This window comes from Lethenteron reissneri, unplaced genomic scaffold (assembly GCF_015708825.2).
Source record: "Lethenteron reissneri isolate LAM-NWPU_2019-01 unplaced genomic scaffold, ASM1570882v1 scaffold_1640, whole genome shotgun sequence".
In the NCBI taxonomy this organism is placed as follows: Eukaryota; Metazoa; Chordata; class Hyperoartia; order Petromyzontiformes; family Petromyzontidae; genus Lethenteron; species Lethenteron reissneri.
This window is the reverse complement of record NW_026891378.1, coordinates 445012-468909: the sequence shown is the minus strand read 5'-3', so window position 1 is coordinate 468909 and position 23898 is coordinate 445012. Positions and strand designations below refer to the sequence as shown.

Genomic DNA, 23898 nt, shown 5'->3' with positions numbered 1-23898 from the left:
CTTTAATGGGTACCCTATTACCTGCACCCTTTATATAAACGACTCCAGACACTAAGACGCATGCCAAACTTGTGCCCAACGCGAAGTTGTACAATCTCCACTGGATTATAAGACGCACCCCAACTTTGATTGTGAAACACAGATGGGAGGGTGGGGAGTGTCATAATGCGGAGGATGCAGCAGAAACTGCAGCAGCAGCAGAAACTGCAGCAGCAACTGCAGCAGCAGCAACTGCAGCTCCATTTGATGCTGTTAATCCTGCATAATGCACATGCATATGTAGTACTAATCACATTCCTGCATTTCCCATAAATATGCTAAATTCCTCTTGATATGCAAATTCCTTTGTCAAGGCGCCCAGCTTATATATATATGCTCCAAGCTCGTGTGCTGTTTCATTCAGACTCTGTCGCCTCGACGGACCTGGTTTTCACCTGAGGACGGCTGCTTGCGTTGTGGCCGAAACGTCGTGAGAATTATTTTATTATGTTTTATTTTTATTATTTTATTACTTCCCTTCTACGTGACTTTACCGAAAGAACCAAGAAAATGCGGAGGATGTGATGGCATGTATACGTTATACTTAACACGTACACAGCAAACCCTTTGCCCATCGTGGCTGGGGGTTAAGTTGTTTTGGGGGGGGGGGGATAGCCACGAACGTAAAAATCCGCGATCCGCAACCTCAAATGGGAAAGCCAGGATATGAGACTCCCCCAACCATTGTATTATCTTACCCAACATCAACCTCAACACATTAAACTGGAAGTATTTTTATGTAAAATATGTTATATTGTTGAATATAGCTTGTACAATAAGTGCAGGGAACGAAATCAATTGATGTAGTGTGCAACACTGTACAGTACAGTATCCGTGTACAGTGTGAGTTACTGTACGAGGGCTGAACCTCGCCACCTCCTTATTGGAGGCTGGGGACACCACGTGACCTGGGACCAGCAATGGGTCCCTTGGGAGACGAGATTGTAGATGAGATGGGAGACAAAACGGGAGACGAGACTGGAGACAAGACGGAGATCAGATGAGAGACAAGATGGAGACAAGTCGGAGACAAGATGCTGCTCACCCCGAGCTCTCATAGTCCTGACAGTGGCAATGTATTTGTGATGTTCTCCTATTGGCGTCCTCTGTCTCACACTGTTTGAGACTAGGCTCTAAAGAAAGTTGTCTGCTGTGGATCAATCAGTTTCAAAGACAATGCATCATATACTATCAGAGTATCAGAGCATATAATTGTTTTCTTTGCATGTTCACCACAAGTATATGTGGCTAATGCAGACAAGATTCCTTGCAAAGGTTTCAGTTTGGTGTTTTAACATCTTAACACAACCGTTTTATTCCCAAAAAGGAAAAAAACATGTTCTTATATTTACGCCTTTTCTTACATTTCACCTCCCGTTTCTGCTCCCAGCAATCCCTAGGATTTAGGCAAAGACGCGTGAGAGGAGGAGTGAGACGGGGAGAATGAGATAGGGTGAGGATGACATTGAGACCACGACCCTGTGAACCGTAGCAGCGGCCCCAGCACGATTGCAGTTGTCCACTGTGCAGCACACGATGCTTCCGGCTGTTCCGGGGAAACCGGTGGTGTGCATTCCATTTTCCAGAGTCGTCTTGTGGGTAATGGGGTTCTGGCAGTTCTGTTGAGTGGTGCACGCATATACGTTGCCCGTTTTGGTGCCAGCTAAAATAGAAATAAAGAAACATTTAAGTTAATCTTTTGTCGTCATCCGCGGAGGTCTATCGACTGTCAGACGAACGCTTCATCAAAAACACCGCCACCTCTCACGATCATGTTATGCAACAATCCACCCTGCACGTGAGCAGATCTCATCGGTCCGTGTCTTCTGTGTACGTGCTCACAGAAACGTTCGTTCCTTGGCTGCCACTCGTTTTTTCTCGACGGCCGCCCAGCGTCTCTGTTGTTGCTTAATGCCACTTGTGTCCTCATGTCGCTAACGTGCAGTCTGTTCTATAATCCACGCACGTTCCTCTCTCTGTCCTTCGGTGCAATTACAAGCAATGCATCTTTCCACGCTTAAATGCGCACTTTCTAGTTGAAATTCTATATTTGGAAAAGCAAGTGGACTTGACCAGGACACGTTAATGCTCGAAACGAGTGATGGCCAATGGTCGAGGACAATGGAGTGGCAGCCAAGGGATGGAACGCGTTCATCGAGTGGAGCGAAGAGTTCTGAGTGTGTCTGCAGGCGCTTGTTGGGTTTTTGCATTGCGGAATCCCCAGAGATGGGCGACCGGTGTGGAGAGGCCTTCATCCAGCAGTGGATTGACAACGGTTGGTGAAATGTGTGGTTGTCTCTGTGAAGACGTTTAGAAATGTAAACTTACATGTGAATTGAAAAGTGACACAAGCATCCATTCCTGCTGGGCAAGTCGTGGGTGTTTCTTGTTTTCCAAAAGTATTGCTCCCAATATAGCACAAGTTAGCAACTGGAGAAATACAAACATAAACAGTGTGAGTGCTTTTAGTTTTTACACAGGGGATGATACTATGGCATAATGGTTGGTACACTGGACTTGCAATACCAGAGGTCGCCAGTTCGATTCATTCTCCCTGCACCGACGCCCCATCATATCTATAATCAAGTGTATTTTGTCTAACCAACGAGAGCTTGAGAGATCAAAGTTGTACTATTTGCAAGAGTCCTCGGGGTAACTAAAAAATAAATCAAATAAATTACAGCAACAACCCAGCAAACATAAATCATCTCAAGAACAAGCATGTCAGTAAAAACGGGTCCACGACAGTGAGGCAAATAAGTCGTATGTAGCAGGGAGGAGAGGTACGATTTGTACACGAACATTTATTCGTACAAATCAATTATTTAATTCGAGAGAGTAAAACAAACACCCTCCTATCTCGAGGGGCTCCCAAGAGCTCCCTCAAATGGAGTCTTGTTCCATTAGCAGTGACGAAAGCAAAGCACCAGCAGAGCTGCTGCACCTGTAAATATCTCTTAAAAGTCAAAAGACTGGGAAACCTTGGTCAATGTTGCTTTATCGAACACGCGTTTCGGCTATATAGTACAGTCATTCATCGACTTATGAACACCCGCATTTACAAAGATTCGCATTTACTAAACAGCTTCCATAATAAGTATAACCAGTAAAAACAAAGTTTTTCACTATAAATCCTTTATATGCGTGGCGGCTAGAGTCCTCTAGTCCTCTGGCTTGAGATGGCTGCCACCTATGGGTCAGATGATTGCATTGCACCATTAAGCAATTGGTAATTAAATATAATATTTTTGTCCTAAAAAGTGTAAAATTTTGCAAAAAAAATTTCACGAACATTAATTGTCACGCACAACGAGTCTGTGTGGAAAATGTCAGCTCGATTGGATCACGGGAAGTGGGTTAAAAAACGACCGAAAGATTTGCACGGTCCTAAGCAAGCAAGCGAACTTAATATAAAGGATTTAATAAAGGATTTAAAAATATATTCGCCTGTGGAGGACGCGGGGGTCGATCCCGCGACCTTTGGCATGGGACGCAAGGGCGCTACTAACTGCGCTACTCCGCCAGGGCCTGTGGAGGTGTCACGCTCTGGGCTCCTACACTGTGACGTTCAGCCAAAGCCATGAATGAGTTCTTTTTGAATAAATGTAAAAATATATATTCGCCTGTGGAGGACGCGGGGATCGATCCCGCGACCTTTGGCATGGGAAGCGAGGGCGCTACCAACTGCGCTACTCCGCCACGGCCTGTGGAGGTGTCACGCTCTGGGCTCCTACACTGTGACGTTCAGCCAAAGCCATGAATGAGTTATATTTGAATAAATGTAAAATAAAAAAATTTTGCCTAAAAAGTGTAACATTTTGAAAAAAAATTTTCACGAACATTCATTGTCTCGCACAACGAGTCTGTGTGCAAAATGTCAGCTCGATTGGATCACGGGAAGTGGGTTAAAAAACGACCGAAAGATTTGCACGGTCCTAAGCAAGCAAGCGAACTTAATATAAAGGATTTAACAAGTAAACCTGTAAAAACAAAGTTTTTCACTATAAATCCTTTATATGCGTGGCGGCTAGAGTCCTCTCGTCCTCTGGCTTGAGATGGCTGCCACCTATGGGTCAGATGATTGTCTGCCAGTATTAAGCAATTGGTAATTCAATATTTAATTTGTTTTCCCTAAACAGTGTAAAATTTTGGAAATTTGTTTTCACGAAAATTAATTGTCACACACAACGAGTCTGTGTGGAAAATGTCAGCTCGATTGGATCACGGGAAGTGGGTTAAAAAACGAGCGAAAGATTTGCACGATCCTAAGCAAGCAAGCGAACTTAATATAAAGGATTTAAAAATATATTCGCCTGTGGAGGACGCGGGGATCGATCCCGCGACCTTTGGCATGGGAAGCGAGGGCGCTACCAACTGCGCTACTCCGCCACGGCCTGTGGACGGGTTACGCTCTGGGCTCCTACACTGTGACGTTCAGCCAAAGCCATGAATGAGTTCTATTTGAATAAATGTAAAATAATTTTTTTTGCCTAAAAAGTGTACAATTTTTGAAAAAATTTTTTACGAACATTAATTGTCTCGCACAACGAGTCTGTGTGCAAAATGTCAGCTCGATTGGATCACGGGAAGTGGGTTAAAAAACGACCGAAAAATTTGCACGGTGGTAAGCAAGCAAGCAAGCACGCAAGCAAGCGAACTTAATATAAAGGATTTAAAACATGTTCGTGGTTGCATCGACTCCTAATGCGAAATCGAACTTGGTAACTGAACTGCGGATCTATTTTGTTCAGTGGATCGATCCTCTGTGAGATGCAATGAATCACAGCCCCCACACTCGGAGTGGGTGTGTGTGTGTTTGCATGTGCACACGCACAAAACCTTGACATTTTCATGAAGTCTCCTTGTAAATGGAATGTTTTGCTCACCTGAAGTTTGCCGATTGCAGTTGTTCACTGTACAGCACACGATGTTGTCGGCTTTTCCGGTGAAACCGGTGGTTTGCATTGCACTTTCCAGAGTCGTCTTGTGGGTAGTGGGGTTCTGGCAGTTCTGTTGACTGGTGCACGCGTATACTATGCCCGTTTTAGTGGCAGCTAAAATAAAGAAAAAATACACATTTAAGTTAATCTCTTGTCGTCATCCGCGACGGTCTATCAATTGCTGGGCGACGGCTTCATCAAAACACCGCCACCTCTCACGGTCGTGTGATGCAACAATCCACCCTGCACGTGTGCAGATTTCATCGCTCCATCTCCTCTGTGTACGCCCTCACAGAAACGTCAATTCATTGGCTGACACTCGGTTTTTCTCGACTACCGCCCAGCGTCTCTGTTACTGCTTAAGGCCACTTGTGTCCTCATGTCTCTAACCTGCAGTCTGTTCTCTAATCCACGCACGTTCCTCTCTCTGTCTTTCGGAGCAATTACAAGTGAAGAGACGTAAAAAGTGTCTCTGTGGCATATATGCTGACTACTACCACAGCGGGTTAGTGAATGCGCACTTACAGTGAGGGAAAAAGTATTTGATCCCCTGCTGATTTTGTACGTTTGCCCACTGACAAAGAAATCATCAGTCTATAATTTTAATGATAGGTTTATTTGAACAGTGAGAGACAGAATAACAACCAAAAAATCCAGAAAAACGCATGTCAAAAATGTTATAAATTTATTTGCATTTTAATGAGGGAAATAAGTATTTGACCCCCTCTCAATCAGAAAGATTTCTGGCTCCCAGGTGTCTTTTATACAGGTAACGAGCTGAGATTTGGAGCACACTCTTAAAGGGAGTGCTCCTAATCTCAGCTTGTTACCTGTATAAAAGACACTTGTTCACAGAAGAAATCAATCAATCAGATTCCAAACTCTCCACCATGGCCAAGACCAAAGAGCTCTCCAAGGATGTCAGGGACAAGATTGTAGACCTAGACAAGGCTGGAATGGGCTTCAAGACCATCGCCAAGCAGCTTGGTGAGAAGGTGACAACAGTTGGTGCGATTATTTGCAAATGGAAGAAACACAAAAGAACTGTCAATCTCCCTCGGCCTGGGGCTCCATGCAAAATCTCACCTCGTGGAATTGCAATGATCATGAGAATGGTGAGGAATCAGCCCATAACTACACGGGAGGATCTTGTCAATGATCTCAAGGCAGCTAGGACATTAGTCACCAAGAAAACAGTTGGTAACACACTACGCCGTGAAGGACTGAAATCCTGCAGCGCCTGCAAGGTCCCCCTGCTCAAGAAAGCACATATTCATGCCTGTCTGAAGTTTGCCAATGAACATCTGAATGATTCAGAGGACAACTGGGTGAGTGTTGTGGTCAGATGAGACCAAAATGGAGCTCTTTGGCATCAACTCAACTCGCCGTGTTTGGAGGAGGAGGAATGCTGCCTATGACCCCAAGAACACCTTCCCCACCGTCAAACATGGAGGTGGAAACATTATGCTTTGGGGGTGTTTTTCTGCTAAGGGGACAGGACAACTTCACCGCATCAAAGGGACGATGGACGGGGCCATGTACCGTCAAATCTTGGGTGAGAACCTCCTTCCCTCAGCCAGGGCATTGAAAATGGGTCGTGGATGGGTATTCCAGCATGTCAATGACCCAAAACACACGGCCAAGGCAACAAAGGAGTGGCTCAAGAAGAAGCACATTAAGGTCCTGGAGTGGCCTAGCCAGTCTCCAGACCTTAATCCCATAGAAAATCTGTGGAGGGAGCTGAAGGTTCGAGTTGCCAAAAGTCAGCCTCGAAACCTTAATGACTTGGAGAAGATCTGCAAAGAGGAGTGGGACAAAATCCCTCCTGAGATGTGTGCAAACCTGGTGGCCAACTACAAGAAACATCTGACCTCTGTGATTGCCAACAAGGGTTTTGCCACCAAGTACTAAGTCATGTTTTGCAGAGGGGTCAAATACTTATTTCCCTCATTAAAATGCAAATCAATTTATAACATTTTTGACATGCGTTTTTCTGGATTTTGTTGTTATTCTGTCTCTCACTATTCGAATAAACCTAACATTAAAATTATAGACTGATCATTTCTTTGTCAGTGGGCAAACGTACAAAACCAGCAGGGGATCAAATACTATTTTCCCTCTGTATCTGTCGATGGGGGCCGACGGAGACGCATCGGAGAAGCGGGTCCACGAAGCGGGGTCCCGTCGGAGAGAGAGAGAGGACGCGCATTGGGAGGAGCCGGAGAACGTCGGTGGTAGGGACACAGTGAGACAGGGACCCCTCTCCCTTTTTGGGGTCTAGAATAACCCCGAGTATGGTTAACTTGTAAGCCTGTTAAAAGTGTTAATAAATCATGGTGGCTCCAGACTTCAGTGTGTGCCTTGTCAGATACACCCCCCCCCCACAAGGAATGCATCTCTCGACGCTTCAGTGCGCACTTTCTAGTTGTAATTCATTACTTGGAGAAGCAAGTGGACTTGGCCAGGACACGTTAATACTCGAAACGAGTGATGGGCGATGGTCGAGGACAATGCAGTGGCAGCCAAGGGATAGAACGCGTTCATCGAGTGGAATGACGAGATCTGAGTGTCTGCAGGCACTCGGTGGATTGTTGCATTCTGGAATCACCAGAGATGGGCGACGGGTGTAGAGAGGCCTTCATCCAGCGGTGGATTGACAACGGTTGTTGATGAAATGTGCGGTTGTCTCTGTTAAGGTGTTTAGAAATGTAAACTTACTTGTGAATTTGAAAGTAGCACAAGCATCCAACCCTGTTGCGCAAGTCATGGGTATTTCTTGAACTCCAAAATCATTGCTCCCATAATAGCACGAGATAGCAGCTGTAGAAATTAAAACAAACAGTGTGAGCGCTTTTTGTTTTTACGTAGGAGATGATACTATGGCATAATGGTTGGTACACTGGACTTGCAATACCAGAGGTCGCCAGTTCGATTCATTCTCCCTGCACCGACGCCTCTATAATCAAGTGTATTTTGTCTAACCAATGAGAACTCGAAATAGCTAAGTTGTATTATTTGCAAGAGTACTTGGGGTAAGTAAAATGACAAATCAATAAAATAAAGAACAACAGTTTCCCAGCAAACAAATCAGCTCAAGAACAAGCATGTCAGTAAAAACGGGTCCATGACAGTTAGGCAAATAACAAGTCGTATGTAGCAGAGAGGAGGGGTACGATTTGTACACGCACATTTATTCGTCCAAATCAATTATTCAATGTGAGAGAATAAAACAAACACCCTCCAATCTCGAGGGGCTCCCAAGAGCTCCCTCAAATGGAGTCTTGTTCCACCAGCAGTGACGAAAGCAAGACACTGCAGAGGTGCTGCACCTGTAAATATTTCTTGAAAGTCAAATTGCAGGAAACCTTGGCCAATGCTGCGTTATCGAACATGCGTTTCAGCTATATAGTACAGTCATTCGTCGACTAATGAACACCCGCATTTACAAACATCCGCATTTACTAACCAGCTTTCATAAGATTTTTCATGGTTACATCGACTCCTAATGCAAAGTCGAACTTGGTAACTGAACCGCGGATCTATTTTGTTCAGGTGATCGATCCTCTGCGAGATGCAATGAATCACAGCCCCCCAACTCGGAGTGGGTGTGTGTGTGTTTGTGTGCGCACATGCACAGAACCTCCGCATTTCCATGAAGTCCTCTTGTAAATGGAATGTTTTGCTCACCTATAGTTTGCCGATTGCAGTTGTTCACTGTGCAGCAGACGATGTTTCCGGCTGTTCCGGTGACACCGCTGGTCTGCATTGCACTTTCCAGAGTCGTCTTGTGGGTGATTGGGTTCTGGCAGTTCTGTTGACTGGTGCACGCGTATACGGTGCCCGTTTTAGTGGCAGCTAATATAGAGTAAAAAGAGACATTTAAGTTAGTCTCTTTTCGTCATCCGCGACGGTCTATCTATTGCTGGACGAAGGCTTCATCAAAACACCGCCACCTCTCACGGTCGTGTGATGCAACAATCCACCCTGCACGTGAGCTGATTTTATCGTTCCGTCTCTTTTGTGGACGCCCTCACAGACAAGTTCGTTCCTTGGCTGCTGCTCTGTTTTTCTCGACTACCGCCCAGCGTCTCTGTTGCTGCTTAAGGCCACTTGTGTCCTCATGTCTCTAACCTGCAGTCTGTTCTCTAATCCACACACGTACCTCTTTCTGTCTTTCTGAGCCATTACAAGCAATGCATCTCTTGACACTTCAATGCGCACTTTCTAGGAGTAATTATTTACTTGGAGAAGCAAGTGGACTTGGCCAGGACACGTTAATACTCGAAACGAGTGATGGGCGATGGTCGAGGACAATGCAGTGGCAGCCAAGGGATAGAACTCGTTCATCGAGTGGAACGACGAGATCTGAGTGTCTGCAGGCGCTCGGTGGATTGTTGCATTCTGGAATCACCAGAGATGGGCGACGGGTGTAGAGAGGCCTTCATCCAGCGGTGGATTGACAACGGTTGTTGATGAAATGTGCGGTTGTCTCTGTTAAGGTGTTTAGAAATGTAAACTTACTTGTGAATTTAAAAATAGTACAAGCATCCAATTCTGTTGCGCAAGTAATGGATGTTTCTTGAACTCCAAAATCATTGCTCCCATAATAGCACGAGAGAGCAGCTGTGGAAATTAAAACATAAACAGTGTGAGCGCTTTTTGTTTTTACGTAGGGGATGATAATATGGCATAATGGTTGGTACAGTGGGCTTGCAATCCCAGAGGTCGCCAGTTCGGTTCATTCTTCCTGCACCGAGGCCATTATAATCAAGTGTATTTTATGTAACCAATGAGAGCTCGAGAGATTAAAGTTGTATTATTTGCAAGAGTACTCGGGGTAAGTAAAATGACAAATCAATAAAATAAAGAACAACAGTTTCCCAGCAAACAAATCAGCTCATGAACAAGCATGTCAGTAAAAACGGGTCCATGACAGTTAGGCAAATAACAAGTCGTATGTAGCAGAGAGGAGGGGAAAGATTTTTACATGCACATTTATCCGTCCAAATCAATTATTCAATGTGAGAGAGTAAAACAAACACCCTCCAATCTCGAGGAGCTCCCAATAGCTCCCTCAAGTGGAGTCTCGTTCCACCAGAAGTGACGAAAGCAAGACTCTGCAGAGCTGCTGCACCTGTAAATATATCTTGAAAGTCAAAAGACTGGAGTTTAAAATTGCAGGAAAACCTTGGTCAGTTCTGCTTTATCAAACACGTGTTTAGGCTATATAGTACAGTCATTCATCGACGTATGAACACCCGCACGTACGAACATACACACTTACGAACATCCTTACTTACGAAGCAGCTTCCACAATATTTTTGTTGTTGCATCGACTTCTAACGCGAAGTCGAACTTGGTAACTGAACCGCGAATCTATTTTGTTCAGCGGCTCGATCCTCTGCGTGATGCAATGAGTCACAGCCTCACGCTGGGAATGAGTGTGTGTGTGTGCGGGCACACACACTCACAAAATATCAGCAAGGTATTGTGATTCATTTGTGGCAAGCACTGTGTGTGTAATGAGTGCGACCTAGTAATGTATTCATTCGGCAACTGGAGGCCAATGCAGTTCGGCGAGCACTGGACGGACACAAAAGTCGGATCTTGCAGTATCCCTCACCACACGTGCCAGAGAATTTTGTAAACATGGCAGCTTGTTTATGTTTTTGGGAGACGTCCCGTAGAGTAACGAGTTGCAATAATTGAGCCTTGTCCAGCTATGCTTTACACGCCACCATATGTTGGTTATGTCATGACTCAATAGTGCTCGAATGTGTTGTAGAAATCGTTTAACTTTTACCTTACCTTGCCGAGGGCTAGTCACCAGTGAGCACCTTTTGTGAGGATCAGACCACATACCGGCAATCTCTCCGGGGAGACAAAGACGGCCGGGCACAGCAGTGAACAGCAGTGCCCGGCCATGGTCACACGCACAGTGTAGCCCCCTGCAGACACTCGCCAGTGACCACCGAAAGAGGCGGCGGGCGGGGCGTGCTGCAAACTGCCGAGATGGCCCGGACGCCGTGGGTGGAAAGCACGAGCTGGGATTGAGTGGGCAACATAGAACGCCAACAGGGAGTGGAGCCTGCGGGAGCCAAGTCGTGATCCTGGGATGGAGTATGGAGCACAGAGTGCCAGCTGAGAGACGGGAGGGGTCGGTGCGCCTGGTGGGGTTGGGCCCGGAAGGCGATGGCGGTGGAGAGCACGGGTGACCAGGATGAAGGGGACGCCGTGAAAATAATAAAACAATTAAATAAAAAAAAAATTTTAGGAAGAAGAAGGAAAGATGAGGAACTAAAGAAGCAAGATGAAGAGAGGTTAAAAGAGGGGGGAAATACAGTGGGTAACATGATGGGGAGGCAGTTTAACACGTGTGAGGCTTTCGCGACCAATATTATTCACAATCAACGTTTTTGGATTTAGATCGCGTTATTTATAAATGTGTCGTAACCCTCCACCACACGACACGGACAATCAGTAAAAAAGTGTCACGTTGACAAAAGACAAATAGTTCACTGCTTTAGCCCACCGGTGTGTTGAAGCGTGAAACCACAACATTTACAATTTGAGTACGACGTTTTGCTGGTAATTGCATCCAGCATCATCAGGAAATTACCAGCGAAACGTCGTACTCAAATTGTAAATGTTGTGGTTTCACGCTTCAACACACCGGTGGGCTAAAGCAGTGAACTATTTGGGCTAAAGCAGTGAACTATTTGTCTTTTGTCAACGTGACACTTTTTTACTGATTGGCCGTGTCGGGTGGTGGAGGGTTACGACACATTTATAAATAACGCGATCTAAACCCAAAAACGTTGATTATGAATGATGGGGAGGGCTACAGGGGAAGGTGAGTAGAAAACTGAATCCTGCTACCGCCACGCCCGATCCTCCCACAATTTTTTTTGACCGAGCCCGAGAGTGCCAACCGGCATAACCTCCCAATTTCTGGGATTGAGCAGCATCTCGATTTTTAATGCCAGTGTAGTGACATAGAATGGGTCACTACGGCACGTAGCGCTGGTTACTGACAGAGAGAGGAAATTTGGGCATAGCAGCCGACCTGCCAGCAGAGCATGCAATGCCACGGAGTGGGTCACTCGGGTGCGAGGCATGTGATAGGCCGGGGTAAGGGATGTGTGGCAAAGGTGACTAAGGGGACACGTGGAGTATAGCCCAGAACCTTCTGGTAGGTTCCAGAAGGGGGCGTGGCCGAGGGCGGAGCCAGGCCACGCCGGGCGGCATAAAAGGGAAGTCCCGGGGCTGGATGATGGCTGTCTGTCAGTGTAATGGAACCCAACGTGCTACGTGTTCGTCTTCGTCTCCGGCGTCGTGGGTCAGACAGCGTGCCGGCTGCTATGACCCGTTTGTAGTTATCCCATGTGTGAACAGTGTCTTAAAGTGTAGAATAAACGTGTGTTGCCTCCTACTATTAGTGTCTCAGAAGTGACTCACTACACAAGCAACACGCGCCCTGCCCGGCGTGCAATCTTCCAAAGTCACTGAGCCTCTCCATATCTATCGGTATTCACCAGATGTTACTGGTGAGAGCGCTCCATAATAACCCACGCCCCCCTCCCTCTGTTCATCGCAAATGTAAATGCCTGAATACAACAAAAAAAGCTGTTAAGATGTTCAAGCACCAATTAGTTGATACCTGTTGCAAGAAATCAAGTGCTGCATTAACCACACATTGTATTTGTAGCGAACATGTAAACAAACATGGCACTGATGATATACGCTATTTCGTTTGAAACCGATTCTTATTTTTCATACTTTGATTACTGGCAAAAAAAGGTCCCGAGATACAACAACAGCCGTTCACCTCCTCTCCCGGGCATTGTGAGCAGGACGCAGACTGTCACCAGCAAACGACCCAAGGCACCGTCCATTTTTTCCACCACGGCCCTGGGATTATAAAAAAAACAAGAGGTCAGGCGGGTTTTCACTTTCGTCGCGAGTCAAATTTTGTAATCCCTTGAGATTTCGCTATGGGAAACAAAATCCGTGCGAGTCTGCAGGGTTTCTCCTGCGTGCGAGCGTGGGTCTCTGTTTGAATCTATGGGTTTCTGAGAGTCTACGGATCACGATGTAAAGTAAAAAGAAAAGTACTTTTTATTTTACCAGGTGTAAGCCCCACTGAGCTCTTTGTCAGAAGCGACCCTGGAGATCACAAATGATAGTTCAACGAAAGTGGCTGATTTCATCATCACAAGGAAATTTATAGCGGCAGCCAAATACTCTAAATGGATGGTGATGCTGATTCTAAACATGGAGGCGAAAATTCGGAGGACCCGGAGAAAATTCAATGCGGCCACGAGGAGAGAGACATGCAAACTCTAAATATACTGCAGCAGGTATTGTCAGGGTCGGGATTGAATCTACGACTTCCTGTATACCCGGCGAGGGAGTTAACATCTCCCTAGCCACCGACATTTCACGTTGTTTTAGCGATAAAATTAGAATCTATATTTAGACTGGAGGAATCCGATTAGCTATGAAGCTCTCTTTTTTTTACTTACACATGTCCAGTATGGGCGGGTCAGCAAGTTACACGAGCACACAATGCAAAAACGTGACGGGAGTGCAAAATAGAGAAAATGCCAATAAGCGAGTCACTAAATCTAAATATAATAAATACATTCAATACATGAGCTCGATTTTATCGGAGCTTGGGCAAGGCAGCAAAAAAATAACAACGTTAAAGAGTCCCAGACCACACTAAGATAACGGCTTTCAGATGCTCTCCTGCGTGCCCATCTGGAACACAGCGCTTCCTTTTAAAGGATAGATTGACAAACTAATTTCTTTAAAACTGCTTGAATTTATTTTGTTCGTCACAATACTGGAATTGTAGATGTTGCAGTAGGTGGGTTCACTCTCCAGTACACCGATGTGCTGAACTAGTAACGAATTGGTATGTTTTGTTTACGTGACAAACCTTACTAATTGGCTGGTGACGGGTTTCACGACACATTTATATATTTACGCACTCTAACCCAAAAACCTCTATTATGGGTAATATTGGTCGCGAAAGCCTACAGGTTAAACACTAGTGTTGTGTATAGTAGTGTAGTGGCAAGTAGTGTTATGTATAGTTTAGTGTATCGTAGTGTTGTGTATAATATAGTGTATAGTAGTGTAGTATATATTAATGTAGTATATAGTGTAGTAAATTGTTGTATGTATGTGTTGAACTTCTTTCACACCGTAGGTAGCCATCCGTTGCTTATCAGAGGTGTGGGGGGGAAGAACAACAAAATAAATACAAGCAGTTTTAAAGGATTAAGTTTGTCAATATCTCCTTTTAAATGAAGAGCAGTGTTCCGGATAGGCGCACAGAAGAGCATCTGAAAGCGTCGTGCGATGATGCGGAGACCACCGTCTTTGTTTGACGTTTCACGGAAAGCTGCTGCTGCTCCTGCTGCGAGGTTTACTACACATTGGATCAGATACTCATTTGGGGCCGAGTCGACCTAGGGGAGGCCTTGAGTCGGTTAATTTCGCCCCTGGTGTTTGTGGCCGTGAGCGGGTATCGAACTCTGCCGGGTTGACAGTGCAGTGTATCGCTAATCGCTCCGCTACCACTCTCCACACAATCACACACACTCATTCACTCTCACACATTCACTCACTCTGATAAAACGGGAGAACGTACACGACTCTATACACTGAAAGGCGTGCCAGTGGAGAATTGGAGTTAGACCCCTTCTTGCTGTAAGGCACAAGTAAGGAAGTTCAAGAAGTTTAACACGTAGGCTTTCGCGACCAATATCCATAATATAGATTTTTTGTGTTAGATTTCGTAATTATATAAACTTGAGGATGATGATGATGCAGGCAGTGATGAGAGGGAAACTGGGTACTATTTGGGCACCACATGTACAAGGATGGACAAGAACAAGATAGTGGAAAGTGTGCTCAGAAAAATGGAAAGAACCGGTAACGGGAGGAAGACCTAACACACATTGACTTGACGGTGACTATTTAGAGATTGGTGCCAGAAAGATGTACCTATTAATTGAACAGTTAGGCACAAGACAAAGGAAAGTGGAAACAAATGATGAAATGTGCAGTTTAAACCTACAGGGATATCTGTCCATGGATCATGATGATGATGATGATACGACAATGAGAGGGAATTAAAACTTAAAAATTATAGTCATTTTAAATATTAAAGCGGAGTTGTGGTTGTGAATTAGGTGTGAGAGGCACCGCGTTCCATTCTGGTCCGGAAACTCATACACATCATAACTGGCCAGATGTTAACTCCATTGCGTGGTATACAGGAGGTCGTGGGTTCGATCCCGACAACGACGCCTGTTGTGTATACAGATTTTGCGCGTCTCTCTCTCTATTTTGTGGTCATGTAAATTTTTCTCCGGGTCCTCCAGTTATTTTCTCTCCAAATTTAAAAACGTCCGTTACTGGGTACGTTTTGCACGAAATAATCGTGAACGTAGTCGTTTAACTCTCCGACACAAAACAACCTGTTAGTGCTGAACTAGTAAACTAATTGTACAAGTTTTGTGTTACGTGATAAGCCTCTTCCTTGAGCTATCATTTGTGGCCAGGTTGCTTTTGAAAATGAGCTATATAGCTCAGCAACAGCCAAATACTATAAATGCATGTTTTTTTTTATGTCGAGGGGAAAATAACCGGTGGTCCCGAAGAAAAATCCATGCGACCACCACGGAGACAGAGAGAGACACGGAAACTCCAAGAAACAGGCATCATCAGGGTCGGGATCGAACCAACGACCTCCTGTATACCAGGCGAGGTAGTTAACATCTCCCTAGCCACCGTGGTCTCACATAGTAAACTAGTGTAGTCTGCGCTCGTGTGAATGTAGAAATCGCACAACCACACAAACTCTCTCCTGTGAGCTCTCCTGTGGCTAAGCACAACTCGGCTTTGGCGTTCAACTCCTGAACATATTTTGATGCTATGCGCAGGGATAGACATCTTTCCCACGCAGTCGCTAAACGCCGTGCAAACTTACGACAAATATTCAGCGGACGTATTAAGAAGGAAGAAAAAGCCATTAAAAGTCAACCGAAGTGATTTCCTGGCTGATATGCAGGATCAGAGGTATCGTACGTTTTGCACAAAATAATCGTGAGCGTAGTCGTAGGTTTAACTCTCTGACACAAAACAACTGGTTAGTGCTGAACTAGTATACTAATTGTTCACGTTTTGTGTTACGTGACACAAACCCCTGACTAATATTGTCTGTGTCAGGTGGTGGCGGTGGCTGATTTATAGCTACATTTATATTTTGAAGCGAAATAACCCAAAATGAAATACTTTATTACAGAAAATACTGAGGTTTTGTGACTACCATCACTCTATATATTTTTTATTAACGGTTATATTTCCCAACAACAAACAAATTATAAAAGAATCAACTCCCCTACATAGTATGGCTATTATTTGTTAAAGTAACTATTTGAATTTTTTCTTGGAGCAATCGACAGAAACGATAGCATTGTCCAGAAAAAAATAAACCTGGAAGGAACCCCTCCTGGAAAAAAACAAAAAGTGTCTGCCAGCTTAAGTCACAAAAGTGCCTTGGCGTACCTTCATTTGGAAGCAGGAGTGGCAATGCCCAATTACGATTTAGTGATATGCGACAGACATCGCAACAGCACGGTGTTGCACTTACCAACTTTGAAGATTGTTAAGAAAAGAGATGAAAATCTTTGACCAGGCGTGATGATCGATCTTCAAGCGAAGTCAGTGGACAGTCACACGGTGTATGTGTGCGCATATATATAGGATTCATTTAATGAGTGGGCGGGTGCTGCACCTTGTAAAAAAGTTAAAATGATCAAAATGGTCAAATATGAACCTTTATTTAGGTTGACAGGTAGAATCTGGGGATAGGCCAAATTTGAAATGTCAAACATGCGGGAACGTACACAGATGCGGATATATGCGTAGGGTTAGGCCATTTGAATGGTATTTCAGGAATGTGGGCTAGAGGCGTTGACGTAGTGAGTTAGCGCACCTTGCCCTACACACCCCGGAAAACCTGCGTACGATTCCCGGCTATGCTTAGTGCACGTGGAAAGTGATATCCTGATCAAGCCCACGCAAGCCGGGGGCCCTCTTGCACCGTCTCATTCTGTCGGCCGTGGGGAAGTATGGTCAAACGACCCCCCCCCCCCCGTGAACGGCATGAATCTCCGAGGCCGTCGACCAGCATTGGTTTGGGATAGTCGCGGTGGCGGGATGTTAACTCCCTCACCTGATATGCAGGAGGCCGTGGGTTCAATCGCGACCCTGGCCATGCCTGCTACTGTATATTATGAGTTTTTGTTGTTGTATATATTGTGTGATTAAAACAAATATTGCATGTAAAAATTAAATATGATCAAATAATAAAATAATAAAAAACAAATGACATTTATCTAAAATATTTGTATGTATTTTATTAAGTGTGATTAACTAAAAATGTTTGTTAAGTGTAATTAAGAATGTGTGTGTTAAACATTAATGATTAAGGTGTGTGAGTGTTCATGATTGTGATGTATGTGTGATTATGCGCGTGTTATCTCGTTGTCTATGGGTATGTTTAACCACTCGCGATAACATTTATAAATCTCGCTTTAACAATTTTGTGTGCAATGATGTCAAGTCTCGGGGTTCAGATCTCACCGCAGGATACAGTTCTTTATTACGACAATGATGCACGAGTTTAGGAAAGTAGCACTCGGAAACCTGTTTTTAATCTAAGCAACTTTAATCTCAACTTGCCCTAACATCCACCAAATCCTATCATCAGAATTCCAACAACAGTGCCCATGCAAATGTAGCGATGTCGATGGGCTGTGTACACTTACCTGCAGGGGCAGTCAGGGTCCAGCAGGGGCCGTCGTTATATCTTTAGCCCAAAAGCAGGAGGGGGCTGCGGGGTGTTCCAGGATCCCCCGGAGCCCCCTCTGGAACTCTCTGGAAGGTGGGCGGAGCTAGGGCTGACGCATGAGTGCTGGGTATAAAAGCCGGACCCCGGGAAGGATCCAGGGCCAGCCCAAGACAGAAGCCAGAAGTCCAGCTAGCTAGTAACCTGGGACGGTGGGACCCCTAGCCCCGCTGCCCTTGTAAGGGCCGGGACTCTGTGGGGCTCAGTGGTGAGACCCTGGGAACCCCCGACCCGACGTCCTTGTAAGGGCCGGGTCCGAGTGGGCCAGTGGTCGGAACCCGCACCCTGACTAGGTCGGGTTAGTGTAGCCTCCCTTAGGCCACCTGTAGCACCTTTAGCCAGGAGGCAGAGGGGCCGTTGCCCTATGTGAGACTGGGACTGTACTGCCGAGTATTGTATTGAATAAAGTGTCGCCTCCAAAGATCCGTCTCCGACGTTGCTAGAACTCACTACGCAAATATACGTACTCATCAATCTGTAATGGTTGATCAATTAAAGCATCGATAGTCAAATCTTGCGATCACGTGGTTAACCTAGTACAATAGTCAACAGCTCAAAATGGCAATATTCACACAAAATGCGTTCTCATCAAATGCGTATCAAATAGTTATAAAACGTCAACGATCTGATCTCACAATCACGTTATTAAACTAAAACAATAGGCTGTCTTATGGTAACGCGACCATACACAATTCTTTTGAATGGTGTGTGAGGCATGCAAGCTGAGATTCTTCTGGGCCCAGAACCTGTATAAAGTAGAGTGAATGTACAGTTAATGTTTCTTTTTAATTCTTCTTTCTGAACACTCCTCAAGTCCCACAACGATGTGTAATAGAACGACAGGCTGGGTCCACAAGTGTAGTGCGCTCGCGGCCCTGCTGCTCGCTGCTCCTTCGCACTCTTGTCTGTGCATCGTGTTCGATCCATGCTGGGGGGTGCTCGGGACTCCACAGTCAGCACGCTCGTGGTCAGCCGCTAGCTGCTGGGCTGCACTGTAAAAACCGAGACTGGGGTTAATTAATGTTTAGTAAATATATAAGAGTAGCCTATACATAAAAATAAAGACTATGTGTAGTTTGGAATCACATTGAGCTGAATTCAACACATTTCTATTATTTATTTATTGTATTTTACTCAGTTTTGTTCGAATAAAATCAGCCATCAATAACTAAGTAGAATTTGATTGTATTTTATCAGGATAGTCAAAGATGCAAAAAATAGAAAAATTTTACTAATCGAGAGGTTTTTGAATTTTATTACGTTACACTTCCGCCCCAACTCAAGGCATTTTTTTCGCGCCACGTGCATATCAACCATTTTCATCCACAGACACGTTTCAGGGACTGCCGTTCTCCCAAAGGTAAGATATGTTATTTTAGCGAACAATTTTTTAACAAAGTTGTGGTAGCAGTTGAACATTGTTTTACGTTTCTGCAAGTTACCAGCATGCCAATTTAACTGGCTGTAACGTATATCAGAATTAACTAGCACAATGTTAGGCCTTTCGAAGTCAGTCTGATTCGACTAAAAGCATGAGACTATAATTTTTGTTCCGCACACGAAAAAGTAACGTGCGTGATTAAAACTAGACTATATTCATTCGGATCACAGCGCGTACCAAACCAAAAGTCCTGTACCTGCCGTTACACCTCTAGTATATTATATCTTGGTGTTGATGTACGTACAGTATGCTAACGTTAGCTAGCTTGCCACCAGTCAGTTAACGTCACCTTTACGTTGTGGCTAGCTTGTTCTTGTTGTGTAGTTACTTGTCACTCACATCAGCTAACTGATGTGAGTGACAAGAAGTTGATTTGAGCATGAAAATTAGAAAATTTAAAATAATAAGGAATTATTTTGTAAATGTGATCCTATTGTCCTCATGTGATTAGAGACCTGGTGGCCTTGCATCTGATACATGGACCTTTTTCTGCCTCAGGTTTTTGCTTATGGAATGGAAGTGTAAGATCTGTAAGTCTTTGTCTGCCACAAAGGGAAATCTACTAAAGCATTACAGACTACAACACGCAACATTTGGTCGTGGGCAACCTTAGCCATGCCTATATGACAGTTGCCCTTGCATATTTCAAACGCAGAGTGCCCTTCGCACACATTTGTCCAGATACCATTCAGCTGAAGAAAGTCTACAGTCAGGAAACATCTCTGCTTTTAAGTGTTTAGTTTGCAATGCTTGTTGTTCTATAGAGAAGGACTACTTTCAGCATATTGGAAATCATCTGAAGAGCCAGGAAACTGTCTTTTGTGTATTTGAAAGATGCAACTTTCAGACAAATATATACAATACATTTCTAAAACACAAGCAAAAGACACAAATCCTATTCTTTGAGTGAGTTTAAGAAAGACGTGTATGAGAGTCGCCATAATCAGACTGTTGACCATTCTGATTTACCAGAGGCCAGTGATGGTGAGGGCACTAGTTTAGATTGTGATCAGGAAAGTGCATCATACTTAGTTCTTCAAAGAATTGGCTTACTTCTGCTGAAGCTAGAAACCATTTATAATGTCTCAGTGAAGTGCATTGATGCCTTGGTTGAAGACCTTCAGTTCATTTAATCTTCAGTTGCAGTTGTTAGAAACATACTAGATTCAACATTGAAGGTGAATAAATGCATTGTTGACCAGGCCATCGTAACTGAATTGTCAGAGCAGTTGTGCAACTTCCATCCCATTAGTACAGCACTTGGAGCAGGTGGTCCACTTGGTTCAGCTTTTAAAGGAAGAAAGTATTTTAAAGGTGCATTTCCAGTGTGTTGATAGCGTTGAATATATTATTGATACTGAAAAGAACAAGACCTTTCAATATGTGCATATTCTCCAGACTTTTCCAGAAGTCTTGAAGAATAAAGACATTGCAGAAAGAATCTTATCCATAAAATCAAATAGTACTGGATATATTAAGTCAATTCTTGATGGAAAATCCTTCAAGCAAAATGACTTTTAGGCTGGGGAAGAAACAAGACTGTCTATAATCCTTTACGTTGACGACTTTGAGGTGTGTAACCCACTAGGAATTTCGAGAAAAAAACACAAAATAACAGCTGTTTATTGGGGTTTGGCAAATGTTCCAACCAAGTTGCAATCTGCATTAACATCAATACACCTAGCTTTACTTTGCAAAGCTGTTGATGTTAAACAGTTTGAATACAGAGCAGTTTTGGAACCACTCTTGAAGGATCTTGTCATTCTAGAACAGGAAGGGATTTTCATTTCCAGTGTTGGAAAACACATTAAAGGGACTGTACATTGTATTGTAGCTGACAATCTCGGTGCACATTCGATCAGTGGACTAGTTGAAAGTTTCACGGGGCCGTACATCTGTAGATTTTGTCTTGGACATTCTTCAGAGTACCAGACACACGAAGTGTGAATCGGAGTGTTTCCACCTCGGACAAAGAAGGAACATAGTTTGCATGTGCAAACTGTGAGAGAAAATCCAAATGTTACGCATTGCTTTGGCGGAAAGCGGTCGTGTCCATTGACTGATAAATTAAATCACTTTCATTTCGAGTTTGGGTACCCACCAGATGTACTACATGACCTTGTGGAAGGCATATTCCCAAGTGAACTAGCATTGTGTTTTCAGATTTTCACCAAGAAGAAGTACTTCAGTTTGACTGAGCTTAACGAGTTAATCACACGTTTACCATATAATGACTCGGACAAAGCCAACAGCTCTCAAGCAATCCCTCAAAACTACATTCATCGCAGAACTGTAGGTGGAAATGCCCATTAAAATTGGGCTCTAATACGGTTGTTGCCACTCATTGTTGGTTCACGGGTACCTGAGGATGATTCTACCTGGCAGGTTCTTCTGATTTTAAAATACATAATTGAATTGGTGGTTGCCCCTGTTCACATAGTTGAAACGATTGCGTTCCTTGACTTTAAAATATCTGAACATCGTGAAAGATTCTTATCAGTTTTTCCTGAAGAGAGACTGACACCCAAACACCATTTTGTGGAACACTACCCTGCATTGATTGAAGAATATGGGCCTCTGGTTGGTGTATGGACAATGCGGTTTGAAGCTAAACACAGCTTCTTTAAGCAAGTTGTGAGGCACACTTACAATTTCAGAAATGTGTTGTTGACCCTTTCTACAAGACATCAGATGTGGATGGCATACCACTTGCATACAGATGTCGGAAAACAGGCATTGTGCGTCACAGAAATCTCTGTAGTGCCTTTAGATGTGCTGCATTCAGACATCCAGGAAGCTTTAAGAGAAACGTCACATGCTTCTGTCGTGGTAGAGGGCATGAAAGTTCTGACAGCTCTGGGTAACTTTCCAAGGGCTTGCTTCATGCTCGTTGGGTTGGCTTATGCATTGAATCTTGCCTATCCCAAGGAGCTCAGGTACACATTGGAAGTCTTCCAGAAACTCGTCCTCGAGCTGGATTGTTCAAAGCTATCCCCAAAAGTGAACAGCCTCAAGAATAAGCTATTAGCTTAAGAAAAGAGACCCTTGCGAAATGAAAGGGAATTGTTAAGTCACTGTTCTAACTGTTCAGGTCCCTTTTTTTATGGGCCTATTCAACCAAAGGAGCGAGAGGTCAGTGCAGTGCTAGAGAGCGCTTTAAAGCTTGTTATGCAGAGGTAGCTTATAGGGTCTAATAACTGAGTCTGACTCAAAGTTCTGCGTTATAGGCCTATACATCTGATAGGCTATCAGATAATGCACTGATTTGTTATTGAAAGCTATCTTTATTTTTGTTTAATGTTTCTTGGGTGTTCTAACATTGTGCTTTCTTCTGATGTGACGCTGACCTAGGCCATTGCAAGTGTTTGTTCGAAAAAAATAGATGTAAGATGCATGGAACATCTGTAGGCTGTGCTAGTTTACTTGTTAGGAAGCCATGCTTGGTCCACCCGGATTGTGGATTATGGCTACTAGTATAAGTACAGGGAATGTAAGTCAATTCACGTGATGTTTTAATCTCTTTTAGCTGTTTGAAAAACATATTGGCCCTTAGGATTTCAATTTGCGCATATAAAAAGAAATAATACGAAAGTATTTTTACAGATATATTTTTTTAAACATTGTAATTTAAATGCGCTAAAAAGACTAAACATTGAATGACATCCAAAAAAGTAATCTGTGCCTGTAATGCCCACAAATTATCAATAGACTTCCAGTATTGTATCCCTATTGCACACATACATGGTTTCTGTCTTTGTTTTCTTATAGCCCCTTTTATTTTGTACTTGTAATATGTTGGATAGACATGTTGAGACAAAATTGCATAAATAAATGTTAACCTGCTGTTCCTTTTCATGGTTCTTATCTTTTTCATGGTGATCGGTTGACTTAACGTAAGTGAATTGTGGCACCATGAAGGCATGATATTGGGTGGATTAGAAATAGAAAAGTTATGGCAACAGACATTCAATATAAGTATTTTATTTAGTAAATCCAAATCATTTTAATCCAGATGTTTAGTAAGCTTATTTCAATTTCACCCAATTAGTAAATGTAAATCAATTTCACCCAGATCATTAATAAATATTAATCAGATATTTAGTAAATCTAAATTACCATTGCTCAGATATTTAGTAAATATAAATCACTTTTCCTTCAAAAATTTATTTGGATTTATACTATTTGTTTAGGCTATATAACTCATCATTTGGCATGCTATTACTAAATCCAACACATTTTTCTGTTGTACACACGCCACTGAGCATATACACGAGTGTGCCGGCAGGGCGGAGAAACTGGGGCAAGGGTCATAATAGACCTCGTGTGAAAGCCCCAGGAACCCTCTAGAGAAGAGCGAGAGCTCTGGGCTGCCGGTTCTGGGATTGGATTCGTCAAGTTGTCGCTGCCGCCTTCGCACAATCATTGTGCGGCTAGACAGTAGTTGGCTATCCTGGTCGACACTGTCGGTGCAACACAGATAGGGTCGTGTCTGAGACGAAACACACGGCCGCAGGGTCGTGTGTGAGAGAGAGAGGGGGCCCAAGTGGTGG

The 23898-nt window shown here is 43.9% G+C and overlaps 1 protein-coding gene across 1 annotated transcript in view; it reads right to left on the bottom strand.

Annotated features, from left to right (window-relative positions):
* LOC133339060 (uncharacterized) overlaps window positions 1-16783 on the bottom strand; it is a 75557-nt gene extending 58774 nt beyond the window's left edge. Inside the window, exon 1 of the mRNA XM_061547181.1 lies at window positions 16648-16783. The gene's annotated coding sequence lies outside the window, so the exon portion shown is untranslated. The remainder of the gene's footprint in view (window positions 1-16647) is intronic.
* Between the last annotated feature and the right edge of the window lie 7115 nt (window positions 16784-23898).